Source organism: Salvelinus namaycush, chromosome 16, assembly GCF_016432855.1.
Source record: "Salvelinus namaycush isolate Seneca chromosome 16, SaNama_1.0, whole genome shotgun sequence".
Classification (NCBI taxonomy): domain Eukaryota; kingdom Metazoa; phylum Chordata; class Actinopteri; order Salmoniformes; family Salmonidae; genus Salvelinus; species Salvelinus namaycush.
Window position 1 is genome coordinate 30394359 of NC_052322.1, and position 12668 is coordinate 30407026.

A 12668-nucleotide genomic window follows, 5' to 3' on the forward strand; every position below is an offset into this window, starting at 1 on the left:
GGTTTGGCCGGTAGGGATATCCTTGTCTCATCGCGCTCCAGCGACTCCTGTGGTGGGCCGGGCGCAGTGCGCACTAACCAAGGGGGCCAGGTACACGGTGTTTCCTCCGACACATTGGTGCGGCTGGCTTCCGGGTTGGAGGCGCGCTGTGTTAAGAAGCAGTTTGGTTGGGTGGTGCTTCGGAGGACGCATGGCTTTCGACCTTCGTCTCTCCCGAGCCCGTACGGGAGTTGTAGCGATGAGACAAGATAGTAATTACTAGCGATTGGATACCACGAAAATTGGGGAGAAAATGGGATAAAATTTAGAACAAAAATAAAAAAATAAAAAAAAATAAGACAATCCGCCCGAGGGTAGAGCAGCGGGGGAGCGGCTCTTCCACCTGAGGCAGGGGACGAGGAGCGCCCTGGAGTTCGCCCTAGAATTCCGGACCTTGGCAGCCGGAGCAGGATGGAACGACATGGCCCTTATCGACCACTACCAATGTAGCCTGCACGAGGACGTCCGGCGGGAGTTGGCCTGCAGGGATGCCACCATCACCTTTGACCAACTGGTGGATCTGTCCATCCGGTTGGATAACCTGCTGGTCACCCGCGGACGTCCAGAGAGGGCTCTGTCGGTTCCGTCTTCCAGCACCCCCGCTCTGGTGCCCATGGAGCTGGCAGGGGCTGCGTTTAGGGAGGCTGGAGGAGGGGCCTTCACGTGCACCATCTGTGGCCGCAGAGGGCACACTGCCGGTCGGTGCCGGGTTGGTCCCTCTGGGAGTCGAGGCAGCAGGCAGGGCTCTCTGGCGTCACCCCAGGTGAGTCTGCACCACTCTCATCCAGAGCCCTCTGTTGACCACCTGTTTGTGCATGTTTGTTTTCCTGAGTTTTCCCCGCATTTCCAGCATAAGGTGATCGTCGATTCAGGCGCGGCTGGGAATTTTATTGACAGAGCGTTCGCCCTTAGTTTAGGGATTCCCATTGTTCATGTGGTTAGACCTTTCCCCGTACACGCTCTGGATAGTCGACCATTAGGGTCCGGGTTAATTAGGGAAGCCACCATCTCCCTGGCCATGGTGACGCAGGGGAGTCACGAGGAGAGAATCAGTCTCTTCCTCATTGACTCTCCTGCGTTTCCCGTGGTACTAGGCCTTCCCTGGTTGGCTAGTCATGACCCCACCATTTCATGGCAACAGAGGGCTCTCACGGGGTGGTCGCGAGAGTGCTCGGGGAGGTGTGTAGGGGTGTCCGTTGGTGCTACCACGGTGGAAAGTCCAGACCAGGTCTCCACCGTGCGCATCCCCCCAGAATATGCTGATTTGGCTCTCGCCTTCTCCAAAAAGAAGGCGACTCAATTACCACCCCATCGACGGGGGGATTGTGCGATAAATCTCCTGGTAGACGCTGCACTTCCCAGGAGTCACGTGTATCCCCTGTCGCAAGCGGAGACGGCGGCTATGGAGACATATGTCTCTGAATCCCTGCGTCAGGGGTACATTCGGCCCTCCATTTCACCCGCCTCCTCGAGTTTTTTTTTCGTGAAGAAGAAAGAGGGAGGTCTGCGCCCGTGCATTGACTATCGAGGTCTCAATCAAATCACGGTGAGGTACAGTTACCCGCTACCTCTCATCGCCATGGCGATTGAGTCAATGCACCAGGGCGCGCTTCTTCACTAAACTGGATCTCAGGAGCGCTTACAACCTGGTGCGTATCCGGGAGGGGGACGAGTGGAAGACGGCGTTCAGTACCACCTCAGGGCAATATGAGTACGTCATTATGCCGTACGGGTTGATGAATGCTCCATCAGTCTTCCAATCCTTTGTAGACGAGATTTTCAGGGACCTGCACGGACAGGGTGTAGTGGTGTATATCGATGACATTCTGATATACTCTGCTACACACGCCGAGCATGTGTCCTTGGTGCGCAGGGTACTTGGACGACTGTTGGAGCATGACCTGTACGTCAAGGCTGAGAAATGTCTGTTCTTCCAGCAGGCCGTCTCCTTCCTAGGGTATCGCATTTCCACATCAGGGGTGGAGATGGAGAGTGACCGCATTTCAGCCGTGCGTAATTGGCCGACTCCCACCACGGTAAAGGAGGTTCAGCGGTTTATAGGGTTTGCCAATTACTACCTGAGATTTATCCGGGGCTTTGGCCAGGTGGCTGCTCCAATTACCTCACTGCTGAAGGGGGCCCTGTACGTTTGCAGTGGTTGGCTGAGGCGGACAGGGCTTTTGGGCACCTAAGGGGTACTTGGACGACTGTTGGAGCATGACCTGTACGTCAAGGCTGAGAAATGCCTGTTCTTCCAGCAGGCCGTCTCCTTCCTAGGGTATCGCATTTCCACATCAGGGGTGGAGATGGAGAGTGACCGCATTTCAGCCGTGCGTAATTGGCCGACTCCCACCACGGTAAAGGAGGTTCAGCGGTTTATAGGGTTTGCCAATTACTACCTGAGATTTATCCGGGGCTTTGGCCAGGTGGCTGCTCCAATTACCTCACTGCTGAAGGGGGCCCTGTACGTTTGCAGTGGTTGGCTGAGGCGGACAGGGCTTTTGGGCACCTAAGGGCTCTGTTTACCTTGGCTCCCATGCTGGCCCATCCGGATCCCTCTTTGGCGTTCATAGTGGAGGTGGACGCGTCCGAGGCTGGGATAGGAGCCGTGCTCTCTCAGCGCTCGGACACGCCACTGAAGATCCGCCCCTGTGCCTTCTTCTCGAAGAAGCTCAGCTCGGCGGAGCGGAACTATGATGTGGGGGACCGGGAGCTGTTGGCTGTGGTTAAAGCTTTGAAGGCGTGGAGACATTGGCTTGAGGGGGCTAAACACCCTTTACTCATCTGGACTGACCACCGCAACCTGGAGTACATCTGTGCAGCGAGGAGACTGAATCCTCATCAGGCAAGGTGGGCCATGTTTTTTACCCGTTTTGTGTTTACCCTGTCCTACAGACCAGGTTCCAAAAATATTAAGGCATACGCACTGTCCCGGCTGTATGACACAGAGGAGCGGCCTATGGATCAGACTCCCATACTCCCGGCCTCCTGCCTGGTAGCGCCGGTCGTGAGGGAGCTGGACGCGGACATTGAGCAGGCGTTGCGTGCAGAGCCCGCTCCCCTCCAGTGTCCCGTCGGGCGTCTGTACGTTCCGTCTGCTGTCCGTGACCAGTTGATCTATTGGGCCCACACGTCACCCTCCTCTGGTCATCAGGGGATCGGCCGGACTGAGCGCTGTCTGAGTAGGAAGTACTGGTGGCCTACTTTGGCAAAGAACGTGAGGGTTTATGTTTCCTCCTGCTCAGTGTGCGCCCAGTGTAAGGCTCCTAGACACCTGCCCAGAGGTAAGTTACATCCCTTACCCGTTCCACAACGGCCTTGGTCACACCTGTCGGTGGATTTTCTAACTGATCTTCCTCCGTCACAGGGAAACACCACGATCCTGGTTGTTGTGGATCGTTTCTCTAAGTCCTGTCGTCTCCTCCCTCTGCCCGGTCTCTCTACGGCCCTACAGACTGCAGAGGCCTTGTTTACACACGTCTTCCGGCACTATGGGGTGCCTGAGGATATAGTGTCTGATCAAGGTCCCCAGTTCACTTCGAGAGTCTGGAGGGCGTTCATGGAACGTCTGGGGGTCTCGATCAGCCTCACCTCAGGTTTTCACCCCGAGAGTAATGGGCAGGTGGAGAGAGTGAACCAGGATGTGGGCAGGTTTCTGCGGTCTTAATGCCAGGACCGGCCGGGGGAGTGGGTGGCGTTCGTGCCCTGGGCTGAGATGGTGCAGAACTCGCTCAGCCACTCCTCCACTAACCTCCCCCTTTCAGTGCGTATTGGGGTACCAGCCGGTTCTGGCGCCATGGCATCAGAGTGAGACCGAGGCTCCTGCGGTGGACGACTGGTTTCCTGCACGCGGAGGAGACATGGGAAGCCGCCCATGTTCACCGCCCATGTTCACCTCCAGCAGGCCGCGCCGGTATTCGCACCAGGGGTCCGGGTCTGGCTCTCGACCCGAAACTTGCCCCTCCGCCTGCCCTGCCGGAAGCTGGGTCCGCGGTTTGTGGGGCCATTCAAAGTCCCGAAGAGAGTGAACGAGGTGTGTTACAGGTTACAGCTTCTACCCGATTACCGCATTAACCCCTCGTTCCATGTGTCTCTCCTCAGACCGGTGGTGGTTGGTCCGCACCAGGAGTCTGAGGTGCGGGAGGTCCCTCCGCCTCCTCTGGACATCGAGGGGGCCCCGGTGTACTCCGTCCTTTCCGTCCTGGATTCGAAGCGTCGGGCGGGGGGCCTTCAGTACCTCGTGGAGTGGGAGGGGTACGGTCCGGAGGAGGGGTGCTGGGTTCCGGTGGCGGACGTGTTGGACCCTGAAATGCTGCGGGAGGTCCACCGTCTCCGGCCGGATCGCCCGGCGCCTCGCGCTCTGGGTCGTCCCCGGGGCCGGTGTCGGCACGCTCCTGGAGCCGCGCATCAAGGGGGGGGGGTACTGTGCGCCTGATCATAACTCTCTGCTCTCCTGCACTTGACTTCAACACCAGTAGCGCATACGCTGACACTTGTATTAAACGTGATACATGTTGGGTGTCACATACATTACCGTTCAAAAGTTTGGGGTCACTTAGAAATGTCCTTGTTTTTGAAAGAAAAGCAATTTTTTTGGTCCATTTAAAATAACATCAAAATGATCAGAAATACAGTGTAGATATTGTTAATGTTGTAAATGACTATTGTAGCTGGAAACGGCAGATTTTTTATGGAATATCTACATAGGCGTACAGAGGCCCATTATCAGCAACCATCACTCCTGTGTTCCTATGGCACGTTGTGTTAGCTAATCCAAGTTTATAATTTTAAAAGGCGAATTGATCATTAGAAAACCCTTTTGCAATTATGCTAGCACAGCTGAAAACTGTTGTCCTGATTTAAAGAACAAATAAAACTGGTCTTCTTTAGACTAGTTGAGTATCTGGAGCATCAGCATTTATGGGTTCGATTACAGGCTCAAAATGGCCAGAAACAAAGAAATTTCTTCTGAAACTCGTCAGTCTGTTCTTGTTCTGAGAAATGAAGGCTATTCCATTCGAGAAATTTCCAAGAAACTGAAGATCTCGTACAACGCTGTGTACTACTCCCTTCACAGAACAGCGCAAACTGTCTCTAACCAGAATAGAAAGAGGAGTCGGAGGCCCCGGTGCACAACTGAGTAAGAGGACAAGTACATTAGAGTGTCTAGTTTCAGAGACAGACACCTCACAAGTCCTCAACTGGCAGCTTCATTAAATAGTACCCACAAAACACCAGTCTTAACGTCAACAGTGAAGAGGCGACTCCGGGGTGCTGGCCTTCTAGGCAGAGTTCCTCTGTCCAGTTTCTGTGTTCTTTTGCCCATCTTAATCTTTTCTTTTTATTGGCCAGTCTGAGATATGGCTTTTTCTTTGTAACTCTGCCTAAAATGGCCAGCACCTCGTAAATATGGATATTTAGCACCCCAGCAACCGCTCATTTGGATTTTAGAAATGCAATGTACATATTTACGAGTGTATGCCATTGTTGTCCCTCTCTGCAATCGCCGGTCCGTCTGCTGGATAGTCAGTCGACATAAAGCCTCTGGTTTGTTCACCAGAGATCAAAGTCTTTCGTAGTTGGAGCTTGTTATAAAGTATTTAATCACATACATTCCCCCACATTTGGATGTGACCTTGACAACTGGGAAAAATATATATTAAAATATACCGTTATATTGTCCTACCGTCTTTAGTTACATAACAAATTATTCTTTAAATACCCACAGACAATTCCAACTGGTTGGAATACAGAAATATTGTTACATTATTCAACCTTTTGAGGTTACCGTACTGCAAAGTCTTTCTCTGTGGTAACAAAGGGATTCTCAACTTTCATTTTGGCAGAGTGGGGAAAGGAGTTTTGGTATTTATGACTGTCATAAAACAGCCGACTTCCCGCTCTACGAGAGAGAGCGTGCTGTAGAGCGGACCCACTGTAACCCGGTCCTTCAGATCTTCCCAGGAGAGTCATGACAAATGATACATGTGAATGTGTATACACACTCAGACACACAATGTCAAATTGTACATACAATACCAGTCAAAAGGTTTAGAACACCTACTCATTCAAGCCAAAAAAGTGTTAAACAAATCAAAATATATTTGATATTTTATGCAAAGCTGTCATCAAGGCAAAGGGTGGCTATTTGAAGAATCTCAAATATAAAATATATTTTGATTTGTTTAACACTTTTTTGGTTACTACATGATTCCACATGTGTTATTTCAGAGTTTTGATGTCTTCACTATTATTCAACAATGTAGAAAATAGTAAAGAATAAAGAAAAACCCTTCAATGAATAGGTGTTCTAAAACTTTTGACCAGTAGTGTACACTGAACAACATTTTTTCACAACATGCAACAATTTCAAAGATTTGACTGAGTTACAGTTCATATAAAGAAATCAGTCAATAGAAATACATTCATTAGGCCCTAATCTATGGATTTCATATGACTGGGCAGGAGCCAGGCCCATCCAATCAGAATGAGTTTTTCCCCACAAAAGGGTTTTTATTAAAGACAGAAATACTCCTCAGTTAACAAATTTGTGCACAACATTTGAGAGAAATTTGAGAAATATATATATATATTATTTAAATGAAAATTATCAGTATTTGGTGCTTACGTGTTGGTGCATAATTGATTTTGTTAAGTATATATTTATTACACAATTGTATCAATATTCAGTGTTATCAGTGATGTAATACTAATTTACGCAGAAATATGATATATAACCCAACAATCACTCGATTTAAAAAACATTTTGTAACACAAAATCCTTTATGTATATATTTTATCATTACTCACCCTGTTTGTTAATGTTTTGAAATGCTAAAGAGGCCTACCCTAATCATTGACACACTCACACAGGCCATTATCTCTGGCATCTCCATGTATCTGAGGCTCTCTCACCTCAAATCTCTGCAATTCTGCTATTCACTGTCAAATAGGTCATCAGACCAGTGCCTTCTAACGACACAGGAGTAAATAAGTTGTGGGATCAGTAAGGTTGCTAATGTCCGGGAACTTTAAATAAATTCCCTATTTTTCAGTAGGATTTCCTACTTATTCCTTCCTGATTCCAGGAATCCTCCAGTTGAGATTTCTGGAAAACTAGGGAATTCATTGAAATAGGTAGTGGGATCAGCCTTTCACAGACTCACTCCCTACCCCCTCTAAATAGGTTGTTGGATCAGCCTTTCACAGACTCACTCCCTACCCCCTCTAAATAGGTAGTGGGATCAGCCTTTCACAGACTCACTCCCTACCCCCTCTAAATAGGTAGTGGGATCAGCCTTTCACAGACTCACTCCCTACCCCCTCTAAATAGGTTGTTGGATCAGCCTTTTACAGACTCATTAACTTGCTCCTGGTTCGCCGTTGATAATGGCCACACTTTCCAAGGGTGTATCAGAGGAATTGGGATATGCAAAAAAAAACACTTCCACTTGTATGTATGTGAACTAGGACAAATATAAGCACCCACCAAATTATTATTATTATTAAAACAATACTGGGTTTGTAATGAGCAATTAGAGGAAACTGCATTCATGTAAATATAGTGGGAAAACAGGAATTTGGGGGAATTATATATTTCATTCGCACCTTCTTATTTTAGTATTTATTTTCCTTGAATATGTTTTTGAAACATTTTACTTCAACATTTTACTCTCAATATGTTATATTAGTGAAAAGTGCTAATGCATGTTTCGTTGCAATTTTTCTTATGTTCATGTTTGTGTTGATTATATAAAGCTATGAATGTTGTAGAATAAACACTTCGCAATCATTATTGAAACATTACAATTTGTACACACACACACAGTCGTGCGTGTGCATAAACGCGTGTGCGCACACACAATCTAATGCACACTCATGCACGTATGCACCTTCAAACACACATGGATCTGCTCTTTCATCCACACACACACACACACACACACACACACACACACACACACACACACACACACACACACACACACACACACACACACACACACACACACACACACAAACAAACACACACACACACACCCCCCCCCCCCCCCCCCCCCTCCTGCCGCCAGCATTTTGCATTGTGTGTTTTTTCTGTGTATTAAAAAAAGTTAAAACGGTGAGATCAGCGTTCTCCCACTGCCCAGTGATGGCTCTGGACTGGTCAGCAATATGCTCCAGCGTTGGAGCTCAATAACCCCCGTTTCCCCTGTCCCCTGCCACTGTCCTACCCTGTCCCCCCCCTTGTCCTCACCCCCATGCATGGATTGTTCAGGGCTTTGGCTGCTAGTGGGCCACCCTGCCTCTCACCCCTCCTGCCTGGCAAACACACACACCCTCATACACAATACAAACATTTACATTTACATTTAAGTCATTTAGCAGACGCTCTTATCCAGAGCGACTTACAAATTGGTGCATTCACCTTATGATATCCAGTGGAACAACCACTTTACAATAGTGCATCTAACTCTTTTAAGGGGGAGGGGGGGTTAGAAGGATTACTTTATCCTATCCTAGGTATTCCTTAAAGAGGTGGGGTTTCAGGTGTCTCCGGAAGGTGGTGATTGACTCCGCTGACCTGGCGTCGTGAGGGAGTTTGTTCCACCATTGGGGTGCCAGAGCAGCGAACAGTTTTGACTGGGCTGAGCGGGAACTGTACTTCCTCAGAGGTAGGGAGGCGAGCAGGCCAGAGGTGGATGAACGCAGTGCCCTTGTTTGGGTGTAGGGCCTGATCAGAGCCTGAAGGTACGGAGGTGCCGTTCCCCTCACAGCTCCGTAGGCAAGCACCATGGTATTGTAGCGGATGCAAGCTTCAACTGGAAGCCAGTGGAGAGAGCGGAGGAGCGGGGTGACGTGAGAGAACTTGGGAAGGTTGAACACCAGACGGGCTGCGGCATTCTGGATGAGTTGTAGGGGTTTAATAGCACAGGCAGGGAGCCCAGCCAACAGCGAGTTGCAGTAATCCAGACGGGAGATGACAAGTGCCTGGATTAGGACCTGCGCCGCTTCCTGTGTGAGGCAGGGTCGTACTCTGCGAATGTTGTAGAGCATGAACCTACAGGAACGGGTCACCGCCTTGATGTGAGTTGAGAACGACAGGGTGTTGTCCAGGATCACGCCAAGGTTCTTAGCACTCTGGGAGGAGGACACAATGGAGTTGTCAACCGTGATGGCGAGATCATGGAACGGGCAGTCCTTCCCCGGGAGGAAGAGCAGCTCCGTCTTGCCGAGGTTCAGCTTGAGGTGGTGATCCGTCATCCACACTGATATGTCTGCCAGACATGCAGAGATGCGATTCGCCACCTGGTTATCAGAGGGGGGAAAGGAGAAGATTAATTGTGTGTCGTCTGCATAGCAATGATAGGAGAGACCATGTGAGGATATGACAGAGCCAAGTGACTTGGTGTATAGCGAGAATAGGAGAGGGCCTAGAACAGAGCCCTGGGGGACACCAGTGGTGAGAGCACGTGGTGCGGAGACAGATTCTCGCCACGCCACCTGGTAGGAGCGACCTGTCAGGTAGGACGCAATCCAAGCGTGGGCCGCGCCGGAGATGCCCAGCTCGGAGAGGGTGGAGAGGAGGATCTGATGGTTCACAGTATCAAAGGCAGCCGATAGGTCTAGAAGGATGAGAGCAGAGGAGAGAGAGTTAGCTTTAGCAGTGCGGAGCGCCTCCGTGACACAGAGAAGAGCAGTCTCAGTTGAATGACTAGTCTTGAAACCTGACTGATTTGGATCAAGAAGGTCATTCTGAGAGAGATAGCAGGAGAGCTGGCCAAGGACGGCACGTTCAAGAGTTTTGGAGAGAAAAGAAAGAAGGGATACTGGTCTGTAGTTGTTGACATCGGAGGGATCGAGTGTAGGTTTTTTCAGAAGGGGTGCAACTCTCGCTCTCTTGAAGACGGAAGGGACGTAGCCAGCGGTCAAGGATGAGTTGATGAGCGAGGTGAGGTAAGGGAGAAGGTCTCCGGAAATGGTCTGGAGAAGAGAGGAGGGGATAGGGTCAAGCGGGCAGGTTGTTGGGCGGCCGGCCGTCACAAGACGCGAGATTTCATCTGGAGAGAGAGGGGAGAAAGAGGTCAAAGCACAGGGTAGGGCAGTGTGAGCAGAACCAGCGGTGTCGTTTGACTTAGCAAACGAAGATCGGATGTCGTCGACCTTTTTTCAAAATGGTTGACGAAGTCATCTGCAGAGAGGGAGGAGGGGGGAGGAGGGGGAGGAGGATTCAGGAGGGAGGAGAAGGTGGCAAAGAGCTTCCTAGGGTTAGAGGCAGATGCTTGGAATTTAGAGTGGTAGAAAGTGGCTTTAGCAGCAGAGACAGAAGAGGAGAATGTAGAGAGGAGGGAGTGAAAGGATGCCAGGTCCGCAGGGAGGCGAGTTTTCCTCCATTTCCGCTCGGCTGCCCGGAGCCCTGTTCTGTGAGCTCGCAGTGAGTCGTCGAGCCACGGAGCAGGAGGGGAGGACCGAGCCGGCCTGGAGGATAGGGGACATAGAGAGTCAAAGGATGCAGAAAGGGAGGAGAGGAGGGTTGAGGAGGCAGAATCAGGAGATAGGTTGGAGAAGGTTTGAGCAGAGGGAAGAGATGATAGGATGGAAGAGGAGAGAGTAGCGGGGGAGAGAGAGCGAAGGTTGGGACGGCGCGATACCATCCGAGTAGGGGCAGTGTGGGAAGTGTTGGATGAGAGCGAGAGGGAAAAGGATACAAGGTAGTGGTCGGAGACTTGGAGGGGAGTTGCAGTGAGATTAGTGGAAGAACAGCATCTAGTAAAGATGAGGTCAAGCGTATTGCCTGCCTTGTGAGTAGGGGGGGAAGGTGAGAGGGTGAGGTCAAAAGAGGAGAGGAGTGGAAAGAAGGAGGCAGAGAGGAATGAGTCAAAGGTAGACGTGGGGAGGTTAAAGTCACCCAGAACTGTGAGAGGTGAGCCATCCTCAGGAAAGGAACTTATCAGGGCGTCAAGCTCATCGATGAACTCTCCAAGGGAACCTGGAGGGCGATAAATGATAAGGATGTTAAGCTTGAAAGGGCTGGTAACTGTGACAGCATGGAATTCAATTCTCTGTCTATTCAATTCTCCACCGAGCAGCCCAGCACCTCCTAGAACACTGGCCCAGAAAGAGTGAGTGAGTGAGTGAGTGAGTGAGTGAGTGAGTGAGTGAGTGAGTGAGTGAGAGTGAGAGTGAGAGTGAGAGTGAGAGAGAGAGAGAGAGAGTCATGTTTACTGTTAATTTGTATTGTTTATTTCACTTTTGCTTTGGCAATGTTAACATATGTTTCCCATGCCAATAAAGCCCTTAAATTGAATTTAAATTGAAATTGAGAGAGAGAGAGTGAGAGCAAGAGAGAGAGCAAGACAGAGAGAGAGAGGGAGGGAGAGAGAGAGAGAGAGAGAGAGAGAGAGAGAGAGAGAGAGAGAGAGAGAGAGAGAGAGAGAGAGAGATGTGTCTAAGTGATACCTGACTGTTTTGGCAGGGCTGCCCTTTACAATGCTGATATTTGTAGTTAGTTCACAACTTAAACATTTATTTAGTTAAGTTTAGAAATGTATTTGTTTTCAACCACTTTGGAGCAGTAGTCAAAGTTTATATGTAAATATGCATACCTCTGTACTGTGCTTTGGGTGTCAATGTCAAGTGAATTGCTTTAAAGAAGTGCCCTATGCTTCTGTTATGCAGACATCTAAGGTCCCCATGTCATGCTCCCAGCTTCAATGTTTTGCTCATAGCCCTTAAGTAGTGCTTATAACCACTTACGTATGCTTAATACCTCTGTCAATAACACTGTTGGGATTTGAGGTCAGTGAATAGTGTGAGTGCAGTACCTCTGCCCAGTGGGAATAATCTGCAAAAAACACATCTTATCAGTTGTGAATGATAACTACAAACATGTTTCTAAAAACCAAGCGGTTCCGCTGTTCACATGTGGCACACATGCTCGATGCTAAGACAATGGTTTCACAAGGTCAGGCATTTCTATTTATGTCAATTCCGCACACTGTTGGCTTAAGGCTCATCTGTCTGGGGCCCCCCTTGGATCACTGTGTGTGTGTGTTTGTGTGTGTTCTCCGCCATCAGCACTTGTTCCCATGGTTATCATGGTTATGATGTGTCAACAGATAACATACGACACTATATGACACTATGAGACTAGACAAACTCCTCTCATCACTTCTGTGGGGTTGATCTCCACCCCTAGTTCTTATACTCACCCAGTCACTTGCTCTTTCTTGATTGCCTCCTCCCTCTCGTGTCACTCTCACCCTTTTCTCTTCCTCCCTTACGCTCCCTCTCTTCCCCTCTCTTCTGTTGTGGGGGGCAACAAAGGGGTTAAGTTTGTTTGATTTGGGCCATTCTGTGTGTCCGCCCTCGGGATTATGGCGTCACTGGGCCCTGGTGGGGGGGTGGGGGGGGTTATAAAGCCCCCGGTGGGCCTTCTCCCCTCCGTCAGAGAGGCTAAAACGTCCGCAGGACAGTCCGTCTATTCCTGTCTCTACTCTAGAACCACCCCTCTAGCATCAATGCACATCTCCTCTTGACAACTGTTCTGAGACGCACACACACTCCAACACACACATACACACACCTATGTCGCTACGACAGGCGGCCAGTGGAGGCAAGCGAGCACAGCT